Consider the following 16,780-nt stretch of genomic DNA (forward strand, 5'->3'; position numbering starts at 1 on the left):
CGTCTGTGTGGGGCATGGTCCAGGCGGCTGTCTGGATGGAATGAGGGTAGGCTGGAGTGCACATGGCTGCTTGGTGGCAGCTGGTGGAGCACTTGAATCACTGGCAACTGCTGAGGCGAGCTCTGCCTGGACCATTGCATGCACAGCATCATCCGCTACCAAGTCCTCTTCTGGGTCGAAGAAGTAGACATCGATTGATTCTGTCATGACGTACTGGTTTAACCCTGTTGATCGAGACTTTATCCAGCCTACCATTATTGTCGATCTCCAGCGTCTTATGACTGTGGTTTATCATGCAGTGTGGTCCCAAGTAGGGTGGCGAAATTGGTGGCTGTACTCTGTTTCTGCACAGCATCACACATGTGCACTGTTGCACGTCTGTGTGTATGGAGGCTTTGCTTTACTTGGTCAGTGGGTGCGGTCGGATGCCGCCCATGTGACTGAATTGGCTTTCTGCCAGTGGAGGGGCTGAGGCATCGTGTGATAGTGGTACTTCCTCTTTGAATTCCCCAAATGACTGACTGTAGACGAGGTCCTCAGGTCAGATGCTGATCTCTTCCTTCAGTGTCACTTGCAGGCCGAGGAGTAAGGAGCAGTAGTGCTTCCACACAGATGGTATCATGACATGTCAGAGACACCATCAGCGTCTGATGAAGCTGCTCGACCTATAACTATATTTGTTTATGGTTCATTTACATTTTTATAATATTTTGCTTTGATATTTTCGCATATTGGTACTATATTTATTGTATATGTAAAGTAAAGTGTACTATAATAGAGATTAAAGTTCTTTGCATTATATGTGAGTAATGTATGTAAAATACCATGTAAATTGTTTATTACGTTAAATAATTTTCTGATGGAGTCTCGTATTTAAAAATGTTTATGAGTATAAATTGTTCATGTTGATGTCAATTTGACAATATAAGAAATAGTCATGATTAGCAACAATATAAGAAAAGGTGTTATGTAAAAACAGTGTGCTTTTGTTTAAAACGAAAGAGGCTTTGGGGAGTGGAAAAGGTAGCAAGGGCGAACTGGCACACTACCGAGAACAAGTCACACAGTCTGTAGGCAGTAGTGATTGAGGCAACGCCTTTGTGGGGCAGGAGAAGCTGTGTCTGCAAATTCGCACTAAATGCCTTGGATGGAGACTGCAAACGGCTTACAACATAGCTGCGAGTTGTTGGGCTACTGAATGTAGAATTGAACGACGCCAAGAAGAGAAATTGAATACATACAGCAAGAGATTTGCAGGCCGTAATATGGGTTGTGTAGCCGCCACAATCGTTCACCACACTCAAGCCTACAGCCACTAGATAAGACTTTTTATAGTAAATTTATATTTGTACAGTGTGAACTATTAATTTAAAGTATGTTTCAATAATCATTCTTGAACTTTAAAGAATGTGGTTCACCCTGTTATTTCATCGTAATCATACACATATATAGGGTTCCTTCCTGGTGTTTGATGAATCTGAGTATCCTATTTTAGTTCAAAGAATAATAGCTTTTGAAAGTAAATTCCAGTAAGAAAGAGGTTTTCTCGAAGTGAAATGTTCGATATAAAAAGTGTGTGCTTTAGTATGTAAGTATTTTAGTATTTAAGTTGTTTATTATAGAAAATTCTTTTCTATAGCTCCCCCCCCCCTTCCTGGCCATATTTTTTTAGCTTTCCTGAAGTTATCTACTGGGCTTTTTCTCTTTTAAAAACGTAATGTATAAGGATGTAGTAGTCTTAAAGAAAGTCCAGTGTCTGCACCAACACTGTTTACGTGGAGTAATATATTTTAAGAACTAAATTAAAGAGTAGGAAGAAAGTAGGCAAGAGCTCATACTTCTGCTTTTCCAATACTTCACTGTTTCATTGCCTGGATAGGCTGGTGACCTTTAGTACATGTTTTGAAACACTAAATGAACTTGGAACTGAGTTGTCCTAGCTTCAATATAATATTATTCATACTGCATTTCTATTTAACTGCTGGGTAAAATCTTAGGAAAAGAGTTGAATAGTCTGATTTACTTATCCATTAGACACAACGTAGGGTCAAATCCTGTAAAAAGGGTAACTCTATAAGATTAGCTTTCCTATTAACAGAACTGTCCTCACATAGTGTACTTTATTTGGAAACTAAACTAAATTTTAGGAAGAGGGCTATACATGGCTTTTCCCATAACAGGAGTATTTGTTTTGTTGGGGTACAGTCTACGTTACAACATAGAGACAGGTTTTACTGTTATTTAGGTAAAAGCATACTAAATTACAATGCCAATGGCCTTACCACAGTGGTAACACTGGTTCCTGTCAGATACCTGAAGTTAAGTGCTGTCAGGTTGGGCTAGCACTTGGATGGGTGACCATCCAGTCTGCCCAGTGCTGTTGGCAAGCTGGGTGTACTCAGCCCTTATGAGGCAAACTGAGGAGCTACTCGTACTTGACTGAGAAGTAGGGGCTCCAGTCTCGTAAACTGACATACGGCCAGGAGAGCGGTGTGCTGACCACATGCACCTCGATATCTGCGTCCAGTGATGCCTGTGGGCTGAGGATGATACGGCGCCCGGTCGGTACCGTTGGGTCTTCATAGCCTGTTCAGACGGAGTTTAGTTTAGTTTTATACTAAATTACAATAGTGGTCGTAGGATTACAGACCATGCCTTTAGACGCTGTGTGGTTGCTTGTTGTGTGCTGTAGCCATGGGCCACACAGCCAGGTGAAGTGTTTGAACAGCACACAGTCGAAGTGTCAACTGCGATCCGTAGTTATGTGACTGGAGCAGTCGAAGTATGGCACACAGATGTCAACAAATGCAGTAACGACCACCTCAGCGGGGATGTCCACTATGCGCGTTGCCTCTGACCAGTGGATTAAGCAGTCCACCACTGGTGAGGAGATAGCGCTTTCCTGGGGATGGAGGAAGCAGGCTTACGTCATCCATGTGGACGTGTGTGAAGTGGCATGTCGTGTTGGGGAAGGCACTGATGGGCGACTTTGGTGCACTAGCATGCTGCGCAGTCGTTTACCCACTGGTGACAGTCCTTTCAGAGTCTGAGCCAGACAAAACGGGTTGCCACAAGTGATACCGTGGTGTTTGCACCATGATGTGATTTCCTGTGAACAGAGTCGAAAGTGCTGTGCTGGAATTTTTTTGGGAGAAACAGGTGATGCATGCCTGTTGTAACGCCACACCGAATCTTCCGGGAGGAGCAAGGGACAGGCATCAGTTCTAAATGCAGGCCACTGCAGGAATCCTGTCAGAAGCAGTCCAGTTCTTCGTCGCCCTCTCGTGCGACGTTTTTGAAGTTCACTGGACAATCGTGGGGCAAGCATTCGATGAAGACATTGTCCATCCTGGAAATGTGTCGAATGTCCATTGTGAATTGTGACACATACTCCAATTGCTGTAGTTGTCACTGTGTACTGTAGGTGTTGTTGGTCTGGAAAGTGTGTGTTATAGGTTTATGGTCGGTGAAGATAATGAAGGGATGGGCTTCTACCAATGAAAGGAAGTGTTTCACCACCTGATACACAGTGTGCAGGTCACAGCTGTACACACTGCAAGAGTACTGCACTGTCGACAACTTACGTGAAAAGAAGCCAAGTGGCTGGGCCGAGTAGCTGTGTTGATAGCGGTCTTAATGCTGTACACAATGACAGCTAACTCTGCATTGTGTACTGGATGAGCAAGAAGCGCCACTTCGGTGTGGCATCATTTAGATGCAGTAAATAAAACTTTTCTCCATTTTATGAGTCCAGGTAATGGGAGCCCTTTGTTTCACCATGGTGCCACGTTGAGCTGCAGTCAGGGGTTCGAGCACCGCATTAGCGTTTGCAGATGGCGTTGGTAGAAGCTGATCACCCAGAGATAACAAGGAGGCCTTTGTGAGTGGTTGTGACAGGTTCAGGATCGCCTGCACTTTGTCTGGCAGAGGTGTGGATCTGGTAGGGGTGATTAGGTGACCGAGAAACTCAATCTCACTGACCCAAAATAAACATTTCAATGGACTGATCACTATCCCAGCCTCGCTGAGGCCCCGGAAAATGGTTGTCATGTGGCTGCAGTTGAGTTCGGGTGTCATTTAGAATGGAAAGACGTTGTCCGGATGATGAAGCAGCTTGGTAAACATCGCAAGATACGCTGCCAAGTCTGGGCAGTACTCCTAAGGTTGAACATCCTGAAAATACTCTTGAAGATCCTGAAGAGAGTGGTAATCACAGGTTTCTCTATGGAATTCAGGTCCTTCGGGGATCTGCCTGTATGGCTTCATGCAGTCACTTTTACTAAACACGGTCGCACCTGCCAAAGCATGGCTCAAGTTCAACAGATGTAGCACCAGACATCTGTCTCGTACTGTCCTTGAATTTAGCGTGCGGTAGTCGCCACATGGACGCCATGAATTGTCCTTATTGAGCACCAAATATAAAGCAGATGACACCGACACCTTGTCACAACACTGCCTCGAACTTGGCCTTTGCAACTGTGAGGCTACGGGTGCGAGATTACGTGGGCGGCAAGAGATGAGGCGGGGTCTGGGGGGTGGTGATGATACGCTGGAGGGTTGAATGCTTGACGACCTGCAGTGCCACAGACAGTCGAGTTAGCTTCAGAAATTTGTTTAGAACGTCTGTGAACTGTCTGGGGCATGCCACAGGTTTAATAGTGAAGAAGGTAGCCTGCTATTGTTGTCCCACTATCTTCAGACTCTTCGTAGTGTCGATCAACTGTGGGTTTGCAAAATACGCAAGCAACTGGTAGTATCCAAGGAAATCTGTACCCTGGATTGGCGCGCTGACATTGGCCACACAAATGTGTTGCGCAGTCCAAAATACACATTTTGATGATGAGTACCATACGTTTTTATGGCGGAATTATTGCTGTGGTGAGGCACATTATTTTGGTCTTCCCGCAAGCTTTTAACATTATTCTAGGCAAAATCTATAAATCCGACCCAGTGTCTACCAGGTACCTCACGCTCCCACCCCATTCTGCCACAAACAGACGATTCTATATAGCACTGCAGCCGGGAGTGTCTAGGTCCAGTCACAGCTGGCGTTTGAGTGCTAGCAAGGGATACAGCACTTGATTGCTTCGCTGCCGAAATGGGCGTGGTACTAGCAGATGCCGCTTGGAGTTTGATATGACATTAGTGGGGTACTGTTAGAGCAGCTGTTCCTGCGGTGCTGGCCGTGCAAACCATGCTGCTCATAGCCTGGTCTGATGCTGCTGTGATACATACTACCCTCTTGCCGTGAGCCCGTCAACCAGTTTACCTGTGTGCTGAGCACTATCACCTGGGTGCCATTGTACTATTGCTCTATGTTCTCTTGCAAAGGGACACACTAAAAGTACCGAGACAGACGCAAAGAAAACATACACAAAAACAATAAAAGAGAAAAACAGTAAACTTAGAACAGAAAAAAATACAACCAAGAAATTAAAAGAAAACAACATCATAGTCACAACAGCTGATAAAGGAAACAGTACAGTACTGATCAATACAGAACAATATAAAGAAAAAACTAAAGATTTCATCTCCTCTAACAGTATCACAAAACTGAAATCTGATCCAACAGCATACTTCTTGACATACATAAAAAACAATCTAAAAGGCACCGACACATACTCACAGATAAACAAAAACTACACATCACACAGAAGAACCCAAAAGCACCGACACTCAGAAGCCAACCCAAGGTACAGAAACCTCACATTCCAATGAGACCCATTAATAATTTCAAGAACGCACTACCATACCATGTGGCAAGACACATCAAGAAAATCATAATGCAACATTATGAAATGAAAAACTGCAGAACAGTGAAAAACACAAAGTGACTCATAACACAATAAAAGACTTATACATCCCACAAACTTTATCACTCATCTCTCTCGACATGGAGAACATGTACAAGCCAATACCCACTGCAGACACAATAAAACTAATTGAAGAAAACTTACTGATATACAACAAACAACCTGCAGACAATGTTAATGAAATAACTAAAACCCTCAAAGCAATCACATCCCAAAATTACTTCTAATTTGAAAATGAATTTTACTTACAAGGCGATGGGCTTCCAATAGGATCCCCAATTTCAGCAACACTGGCAAACGTATTCATCAAACACACAGGAAACACAATCTTTGATACAGTCATCATAAAGAAAGGATACAAAATTGTTTACTGGTACAGATATGTGGATGACATAATCTGTATGGTAGATGAACCAACAGAGGAAATTGATAAAGTGCATACAGATATAAACAACATACATAAAAATATTGAATTCATCATGGAAAAAGAAACACAAAAGAAAATACATTTCTTGGATATAACAATAAAGAGAGACAACAATAAACACACATTTGACATCTTCAGAAAGCCAACAACCACAGACATAACTATACATGCTTCACCCAACAACCTGAAAAATCAAAAATTAGCAGCTCTTTGACACGTTACACACACTAAATAACATCCCATTCAGCAAAGAAAATTACGAAAAAGAGTTACAAACAATACAACTCATACAAACTTCCTTTCAGAGTAAAACTGTGTGCTGGACAAAGACTCGAACTCGGGACAATTGCCTTTCATGGGCAAGTGCTCCACCATCACCATCTGAGCTATCCAAGCACGACTCACACCCCACCCTCACTACTTTACATCTGCCAGTACCTCGTCTCCTACCTTCTAAACGTCAAAGAAGCTCCTGCGAACCTTGCAGAACTAGCACTCCTGGAAGAAGTGATATTCCAGAGACATGGCTTAGCCACACCCTAGAGCTATTCATTCTGAATACAACTCATAGCCACAAAAAATGGTTACAACACCCATCTAGTACAAAAACGCAGCCAAAAAATTAAAACACAACTAAAGAAAAATGAAAACAAGCAAAGCACACAAAACACCAAAGAACTCCATGGACACTAAAACACACATGGAAACACAAAACAGTAACTCTTGACACGAATAACAGAAAAAATGGTACACACCTACATACAAACACAAAGCAACACAGAAGATAGCAAACATACTAAATAATCAGGGCTTACCCATAGCTTACAGAACAAGAAACACACTTCAATCATATTTACTAACAACAGATAAACCAGATAAATACCAAGGAGCAGGTATATACCAGCTAGATTGCCAAGAATGTAAATCAGTATACCTGGGGAAGACAAGCAGGAACTTCAAAACTAGGTACAAAGAACATGTAATAAGTTGGACATACGAAAATAGCCATTCTATCTTCGCCAAACACCTGATAAAACATGGACATGAACCACCTAACATGGAACGTGACATGATAGTTATCAGAGTGAATAATCACAACAAAAAGCTTCTGACATTGCAAGAAAACTTTCACACACAAAAAGCCATTGCAATGGAAAAGAAGGTACTCAGCGACCAAATCCATATAAGCAATACATATATTAAAATGAAACATCATCTCAAGAATGAATTACACATACACACACACACACACACACACACACACATACACACACAACAAACAAAAGGCGACAGACAAACACAAAACAACAGTTGGCAACACTACACAGCGAAAGCATATGCATGTTGATCACAAATAGGAAAGTGCAAGCAATATATGCGATGTGACCAATTTTGGTGAAAGAACGCCTGAAATCGGCCAGCTGGACCATGAAAACTAACGAATACATCTCTAGAACCACACGCACGAGTTAACAGCGCTGGAAATCGTAAGTAACACCAAACCATAACTTAACATGACGAAAATTGTGCTACAAAAGTTGATTCTAACCTAAAAAGCGAAAGCAAAACACGACTAAATGTTACATAGCAGCAATTGTATCTAGCACATAATACGTTTGTAGGGCCTCTGGCGTGAAGCACCATGTCTTTGAACCAATGTTCTTTGACTTTACTTTTAGTTCACTTTGTCTGTGTCTCGCTGTATGCCATGTTCGACAGCTTCTCTTGTATTCGCTTTGGTCAGTGTTACAATAAAATGTTCATCCGACTGCAAAAGTGTGTTATTATGGTTCTACGCCACGTAATATCCACAATGGTGATCCTGACATCATCGTGGTGTGTTCAGGAATAATTTTGTGCTTTTTTCATTTTAAACGAACTTCGTGTGCAGGTCCACATTGTCCTCGGCACAATGGATCCACCAGTGTCGTTTTTGCCAGTGACTCGCACCCTATTACCTGTGCTTGCGTTTCTACTAGCGTTCCCAATGTACATTTGGTTAAAAATGAACAATTACTTGGCCCCAAGCATGCTGGCAGCCACTTAACCATTACTGGCCCAACATGGCCACTGTCAAATGCTACTACGTAGCAAAGCCTGCTGCACAACCAGTGCACGCCGCTTAGTGACATTGTGAACGATAACCATGTGAAGGATGTTGTGTTTCACACCTCAGCTAAACAGTCGCCTTCGAGTTGGTTTTATATACTGAGAACTGTAATTCGAACGTTAATGTACACAACACAGGGTTGCACATCCTTATATGCCTGATGTCAGTGCAACCCCCCCCCCCCCCCCTATTCCGCCTCGGCAACACCAGCCGCCTCAACCGCGCCGGTTTCTGTTGTCACACCATGCTCACCTTCTGCCCACTCTCGTAATGGAATCGGCAGTTTCATCCGCCCCAGATCCCAAATCAGCGGCCCCTTGGCTGCATCGCGACCACCTTGCGCCTGCTGTTGCAACAGTATTAGCCATCACGCCGGCGCTGCACCCACCTCCTGGCCCGCAATTTGGAGACATTGTACCGTCGGTTGCACCTGCTCACTCCACAGCATGTGCTGCCTCTGGCCGCCCCCCCCCCCCACACACACACACAGACCTCTAGTGATGCATCATCCACTGCTACTGCACTCCCGGCGTCGGGGGTTCCTACTTCGCTAACACAGATCTTTGCCTACCTGTACTGCATCAACATGTGTTACCCGGCAGATTTCCTAAGCTGCCTGCATTGCAAAAGGACAACCCCAAGACTTGGTTAACATTGGTGGATCATCTACTGGATACCCACAGGATTTTGGATGACAATGCATGTTTCTTATGCCTGGGGAGCTACCTCCATGCTCACCCAGACCTCATCAGTGATCTGCTCCTCTCACCGCCTGCCTCGTCCAAGTATTTAATGGCAAAAACATTATCCACTGAACGCCTTTCTCGCCCTCCAGCAGAGGCTATCCACCACATCATCCATGATGAGCATCTCGACGACTGCACACCTTCGCAGCTTTGGCAGTGCCTTCATGCATTAACTGATGACCAACCTCTACCAGACACCGCGCTGTGGACCTTGTGGATGGTCAAGCTTCTGTCGGACCTACAACTTTACGTACTATCTCTTGTACAACACCCTCTCGATGTCCATCTGCACATGACCGATCTGGCCTACGCAATCATTTGACACCAACACCATCTGTCACGGATAACATCGCCTTCACCTTCAGTTGGCATGCCTGCACCTTTGGTTCTGCACCCTGCCAGTAGGGGTCAGCGCACATGCCTCATCAGCTCAGTGGCCCACCAGGAGCTGCCTCATGGCGGCCTACAGGAGGTACTGCCTGCGACCTCCCACCAGCATCCGACCTCGCCCGAGCAGCAGCCCGAGCGGTCTCAGGCAACGAAACAATCAGATACGTCCTCACCCACCCCACACCACCTCGCCTCCAAGCTTGCGCGCTGTGCTGGTACCATGTAACATACAGGGACGCCACTCACAATTGTAGCGTACCCTGTGTGTACCCAAATGATTCCAGTGGGTGCGTTTAGGCACCACACCCCACCACAATAGTTGATGGTGCCTACCTTCCAATGCCACACCGCTTGCTCCAACAACACGACGCCTCTACGTCGAGGACCTGTCATTGGGCACGCGCTTTCTCGTCGACACTGGCCCACCCGTACGGCATAAAGCTTAATGTCTTAATGCTTGCAAATTGCTATGAGTGAAAGAAATTGTTCAGGATTTATTGGCTTGGGGCATACTCTGACCACCGCACAGCAACTGGTCTTTACCTATCCATCTTGTGCCTAAGAAGGACGGCTCACTACTTATGCGTGGGGACTACAAGTCCCTTAATGCTAGGACCATAATCGATAACTATCCTATCCCTCATATCCATGATTTTACTCAGTTATTGCATGGCTCGAAGTTCTTCTCTGTCATAGACTGTTTGAAGGCGTACTAACAAATTACCATGCACCCACCTGATATTCCGAAGACAGCCATCATTACACCCAATGGTCTATCTGAATACTGCTACATGCTTTACGGCTTGAAAAACGCTGCCCAGATGTGGCAATGCTTCATTGATTCAATTTTGCTACCTCTGCCTTTCACTTTTGCCTATTTTGATGACACACTTATCTTTTCCCCATCTGCCAAGGAACAAAAATTTCATTTTGATGCAGTTCATACAGCTCTCGCAGCCAATGGTATGATTATCAATGACGATGCTCAGCATCAGTTATATTCCTTGGTCATATGGTCTCTGCTGACGGCCTCCGACCAATAGATTCTCGTGTTGAAACCATTCTCGCACTGCCTATTCCTGAGGAATATGCGTAACTCCAGTGCTTTCTGGGTATGGTAAACTTTTATCAACTCGATATCCTCTGGGCTGCCTCTGTCCAGTCGCCCCTTACCGATGCCCTCGCCAGTAAAAATACCACAGGGAAGCGAAAGTTGGACTGGACTCAGCCCATGCTCGATGCTTTTGACAATCTGAAATCGGCCATCGTGAAAGCAGTCACTCTCGCTCACCCCAACCCTTAGGCCTGTATTTCTATCACTACAGATGCCAGTGAGTTAGCTGTGGGTGCTGTCTTGCAACAGCAGCCACTCCGTTTCTTTTCGAAAAAACTAACAAAGAGTTAGTGTAAATGGTCAGCCTTCAACCGCGAACTTCTCGCAGTTTATGAGGCAGTCAAACTCTTCAGGAGTGATGTGGAGGGGCGTCCTTTCACTATGCACTCAGACCATAAACCCCTTATTGACGCAATACACAACCCTGCGAAGGATCTACCACCATGCCGCTTCCAACATGTGAACGTCATTTGCCAACATTCTTCAGACGCTTGTTACATCCACAGTGCAGAAAATGTTGTAGCTGACTATCTGTCTCGTATCTCGGTGAACTCCACACCTTTGAACTTAGATGAACTGGCGCGACTTCAGACTGGAGACACGGACATCAAGCAACTGGTTTTGGACGACGAGTCTTTGCTCACCATCAAACTCTTACCTTGCATGGGTCATCGACCCGGGCAACGACAAGACTATTGACTGAACGTTTCGTGTGGTCAGTCATACTTCATGATTGCCGCTCCTGGGCATGCCCCTGTGTTCCTTGTCAATGTAGTAAAGTGGGCAGACACGCACAGCCTCCTTTAGGACAGTTCGACATCCCCAAGGGATGCCTGCAGCACGTGCACATTGATGTGGTTGGTCCTTGTCCCCATTCTGAGGGGTACAAATACATTTTGTCTATGATCGACCGCGTAACCCGTTGAGTTGAAACGGTTCCTCTGGTTGACATTACTTCAGAGACTATAGCTCGCGCTTTCTTATCTGTGTGGGTGGCTAGATTTGGCTGCCCCCTTTCACTTACTATGGACCAGGGACAACCATTCGTCCTTAGGTTAGTTAGGTTAGTTAGGTTAGTTAGGTTAGGTTAGTTAGGTTAGTTAGGTTTAAGTAGTTCTAAGTTCTAGGGGACTGATGACCATAGATGTTAAGTCCCATAGTGCTCAGAGCCATTTGAACCATTTGAACCAAGCCAACAATTCGAGTCCTCACGTTTCGTTCAACTGTGTGAGCTGTGCGGGGTAGCAAAACTGACAGCCTATCATCCATAGGCGAATGGCTTGGTTGAGCGATCGCACAGAACTCTTAAAGCTTCACTCATGTGTCATGGTGGGCTTTGGTCTGGGGATCTTCCTTGCGTCTTACTCGGCACTCTCTCTGCACACAAGGAAGATCTGACTGCTTCGCTGGTGGAGGTTTTATATGGAGAACCTCTCGTCCTGCCAGCCGAATTCGGCCCTCGTAAAATGAGTGCGTGTGCACGTCGCTCACCTACACCCACCCCCACCTTGTGCTCATTCCACGACGCCAGTGTTTGTATACAAAGACCTGGCATCGTGCGAATTCGTCATGCTTCGAGACGACTCTGTATGGGCGGCCCTGCACCACCATACTCTGCAGAGTTAATATCTTCATGATACTACTCAATGGACGACCGACTACAGTTTCAGTGCACCGATTAAAACCTGTGTGGTCCATCTCCGAGCCACACTCTGCCGCACACTGCCTGCGCAGCTGTCCGACACGGCTTCTGAGGTGCCCATTTCACGTGCCAGCCACCACCTCCATCCGCCGCGCTGGCATGAGGATTTTGTGTTGATGTGAGCTAGCTTCATCCCCATGCTCCACACTGCCGGAGGGGGGGGTGGAGGGGGGGGGCTCTCTGGCACCTCTGGCGTGAAGCTCCATGTCTTTGAACCGATGTTCTTTGACTTTACTTTTAGTTCACTTTGTCTATGTCTTGCTGCGCGCCATGTTCGACAGCTTCTCTTGTATTTGCTTTGGTCAGTGTTAAAATAAATGTTCATTCGCAGGAAAAATGTGTTATTACGGTTCTACGCCACATAATATCCACACGTTTATTGTATGTGTAAAAAGAAACATGTATTACAGACCACTGAAAATGCTTCCCAAATAAAAGAAGCGAAATGCATAGGGCAATAAACGAACTGCCTTCAATTACTTGCATAGACGGAACATACCTCCACGAATTTAAAACAACTAAGGAAAGACGGAAAACAGAAAAAATGACGAAAAAGAATAAGTGTTTGAGGTCCAAATATTGTCTATGCGAGGCTTTGGGTGAGCACAGAAACGTTCGAAAGTGAGTCCCTTTGCGACTCTTCGTCACTCAGCCGATGGAGTCCGTCACCACATGTTTTTGCCTACAACCGATCACGTCAGGGTCGCCAATGAAGCGTGAAATGTATGGTTCTTTGACGCTGTCAAACCTGTCGTAATGTGGGCTGGTTTGCTGCCATACCAATGCACAAAGTCCAAGCTGCAGGCAAGTGTGACGTTAATTATATACACATGGTTATGCATGACACATTTATTGACAGCAATATATATACGCCGAAAAGTTATAATAATTACACGGGAAATGTCTGCACGGGTGATTGGGTGGCGTCAGTGAACAGCTGGACCACTGATCCCAGAGGGCATGCGCTCCTCACAAGGGAACCTCCCCTCGCACCCCCCTCAGATTTAGTTATAAGTTGGCACAGTGGATAGGCCTTGAAAAACTGAACACAGATCAATTGAGAAAACAGGAAGAAGTTGTGTGGAACTATGAAAAAAATAAGCAAAATATACAACCGAGTAGTCCATGCGCAAAATAAGCAACATCAAGGTGGCTTAAGCTCAGGAGCGCCGTGGTCCCGTGGGTAGCGTGAGTAGCTGCGGAATGAGAGGTCCTTGGTTCAAGTCTTCCCTCGATGAAAAATTTACTTTTTTATTTTCAGGCAATTATTATCTGTCTGTCAGATGCGAGATAACTGCGCCGTAGTATGGGGACGCTACACCTAAACAAACATCGAAACACAGTTTTTTGGGAGTGATTATCACATCCACAAGAAAACCTAAATCGGGCAAGGTACAAGAATCTTTTTACCCATTCGCCAAGTGTACAAGTTAGGTGGGTCGACAACATATTCCTGTCATGTGACGTACATGTCATCACCAGTGTCGCATAGAATATATCAGACGTGTTTTCCTGTGGAGCAATCGGTTGACCTATGACCTTGCGATCAAATGTTTTCGGTTCCCATTGGAGAGGCACGTCCTTCCGTCTACTAATGGCACGGTTTTGCGGTGTGGTCGCAAAACAGAGACACTAAACTTATTACAGTGAACAGACGTCAATGAACGAACGGACAGATCATAACTTTGCGAAAATAAAGTAAGTAAACTTTCCGCTCGAGGGAAGTGTTAAACCAACGACCTCTCGTTCCGCAGCTGCTCACGCTAACCACGGGACCACGGCGCTCCTGAGCTCATACTATCCTTGATGTTGCCTATCTGCGTATGGACTACTCAGTTTGTATATTTTGCTTATTTTTTCATAGTTCCACACAACTTCTTCCTGTTTTCTCGATTGACCTGTGTTCAGTTTTTCAAGGCCTATCCACTGTCCAACTTATAACTAAATCTGAGGGGGGTGCGATGGGGAGGTTCCCTTGTCAGTGATCGAGCGTGCACTACAGACTCGTTTCTGGGGTAGACTATGGATGTGTGTCCACCTGAGCATGCGAATGTTCTCTCGTCTCACGAAAGCTGTTTAATTTGCAAGAGCAAGAAACTTAGCAAACGATTGATAGATGTCCAATTTGTGTATGCAACAGTGGAGAGTAAGTGTTGTACTCGACCTTTGTGGACAGGCGGAAGTCATCTATCCTCTCTTATCAACTTACAGAGGTAGAACAGATCCATTCTCTTTCACCATTATAACTCTTATTACGGTACATCACGCATTACATCGTAGCTTCGTGCATTGAGTTAACCAATCAAAGAGCTACCAGTTACTAAACACAGAAGGCATGGATAGAAAAAGAATAAATGATCAGGAAAGAGGATGTAGAGAGATGAGAAGGAAAAGAAAGAGAAGGTATCAACAGTTTATTCCTTTCGTTCCGCAATCCAGCATGTCACACAACGTCCTATCGATTTCGGCAACACAAGCGCTAATTGTGTAATTACGATTGTGTATGCGCTTGGGGCCTAAAGTCACCTAGTACTAATAGTAAACAACGGACATCACCAGGACCGTCAGAATCCAATGGTTCGTCGCTTTTCTTACAAGGCCTAAACGATTTCGAATCTGTGCCTGGTCTTGCAATAAAAACAAACTCCCATCAACGTAAAAAGATTTAGTGCGCCAACGATTTCGGAAAACTTGCAGATGCGGTATCACGGCGCATGGCGTTACAGAGCTCTTAAAGCAGTCTATGGAGCAAGGAGAAGGAACCTACTTTCATCATAGGGCGGAAAAATGATACTTAGAGGAAAGATGAAAGAAAAAAGAGTTGATCATGACACGAAAACGAAACGAAAGAAAATGTCATAAATGGCTGGGAGACTCTGTCGTTGCCAAACACATTGTGCAAGCTGCACATTCCTGGAGATTAACTGAAAGCTCTAAAAAAAGTCTTATAAACTTCTCATCACAACAACTAGGCATGACATACCTCGACGACAAAGAGTTTAAAACGATAAGAAATTTATGGCAGTACACATATTCAACAGAAGTATATTTTTAAACTAACGTCCACCTAACATATATTGACCTCTAAGTTCTTCTCTCGATAAATGACTGCAAGGCCTCAGCGCATATCAACACTCACAGTACAGAAGAGACGGTGGCGGCGGCAGTGCGGCGGCTGAGGGCCTTACACACGTGGTACCCACGTAGCAGCGGCATGGGCGGTGGTGTGGCTGGCTCTCTGCATGACGCTGAAAGTAAGCGCCTCGGGCGTTGGTGTCAGGATCGAAACGCAGATGGCAGCGCGGAGCTGCCCGGCGGCGAACGTGGGGACTTGCGTCTAGGGGACGCCGAGGAATTGTCTTCGCTGATTGGCCACGTCGTGCCATGACGTCGTCTCCCACACCAGCCAATCCAGATCGTTGCTACTTTCTGAAACGCGCTATTCTTTAAACGATGACATTTGTCTGTCGATACGTTGTGTGGCTAATTCGTTATAGTACTTCCCTGTTGTGTGTTCTAGGCCTACGTCTATAATGGCATATTCCAACACGTGTTTTGTGTGCGATAAAGCATTTCAGCCTCGAAAAACGTTATACGCGCACATCAGGAAAATGCATGCTGTAGAGCCAAATACAGAAAGTAAGATTAAGTGCCCACAAGTCGACTGCAGCTATTCCTTCAATAGATTGGGTAATTTGAGAGCACGTGTGGAGAAAAAGCACATGGTTCGAACTGTGGATATAAAGATTGTATTCCAGTCAATGGACGGTAAGAAACACCGCATAATAATTCGTTTTTACTATTCAATATTAGGAATGTTTCTGGTAAAACTATAGAATTTCGTTCTTTGTGCATTTATTAATCTGGTGCAATGTTGTACTGCAAAATTTCTTTCAGTTCACATGAAAGGATTATTTGTATTAATGGCCTAGTCTTAGAAGACATTAAAGTCACAATCATTGTAATCCACAATGGGTAATTAATAAACTTTATTTTTACTGTCCATAAATTGTGTAGAAACTGTTTTTTTTTTCGTACCGCTCAAGGCATGAAACCGAGACTGGACTCCAGTTTCATGTGTAACAGATTTCTCTTAGCAAAACGAACAATGTAGACATACCGGGAGATAGTGAGCAAATTCTGAAGCTGTGGGAAAAAATTGCTGTCACTTGTTAACTCTCGCTCCAAGAAAGAAGGCCAGACGCGGTGGCCGTGAGGTTCTAGGCGCTTCAGTCCGGAACCGCGGGACTGCTACAGTCGCAGGTTCGAATCCTGTCTCGGGCATGGATGTGTGTGATGTCCTTAGGTTAGTTAGGATTAAGTAGTTCTAAGTTCTAGGGGACTGATGACCTAAGATGTTAAGTCCCAAGTGCTCAGAGCCATTTGAACCATTTTGAAGAAAGAAGGTCAATACTGTGCCAGCAATGAGAAGGTGCCAGTTCAACGAAAATCTAAGAAACAGAACTTCAGTCAAAAAA

General features: G+C 44.8%; 1 protein-coding gene across 1 annotated transcript in view; it reads right to left on the reverse strand.

Moving 5' to 3' along the window:
- The window catches only part of LOC126235835 (heat shock factor-binding protein 1), a 39,958-nt gene extending 24,431 nt beyond the window's left edge, over positions 1-15,527 (reverse strand). The window contains exon 1 of the mRNA XM_049944692.1: positions 15,442-15,527. The gene's annotated coding sequence lies outside the window, so the exon portion shown is untranslated. The remainder of the gene's footprint in view (positions 1-15,441) is intronic.
- Positions 15,528-16,780: the final 1,253 nt, after the last annotated feature.

This window comes from Schistocerca nitens, chromosome 2 (assembly GCF_023898315.1).
Source record: "Schistocerca nitens isolate TAMUIC-IGC-003100 chromosome 2, iqSchNite1.1, whole genome shotgun sequence".
NCBI lineage: Eukaryota > Metazoa > Arthropoda > Insecta > Orthoptera > Acrididae > Schistocerca > Schistocerca nitens.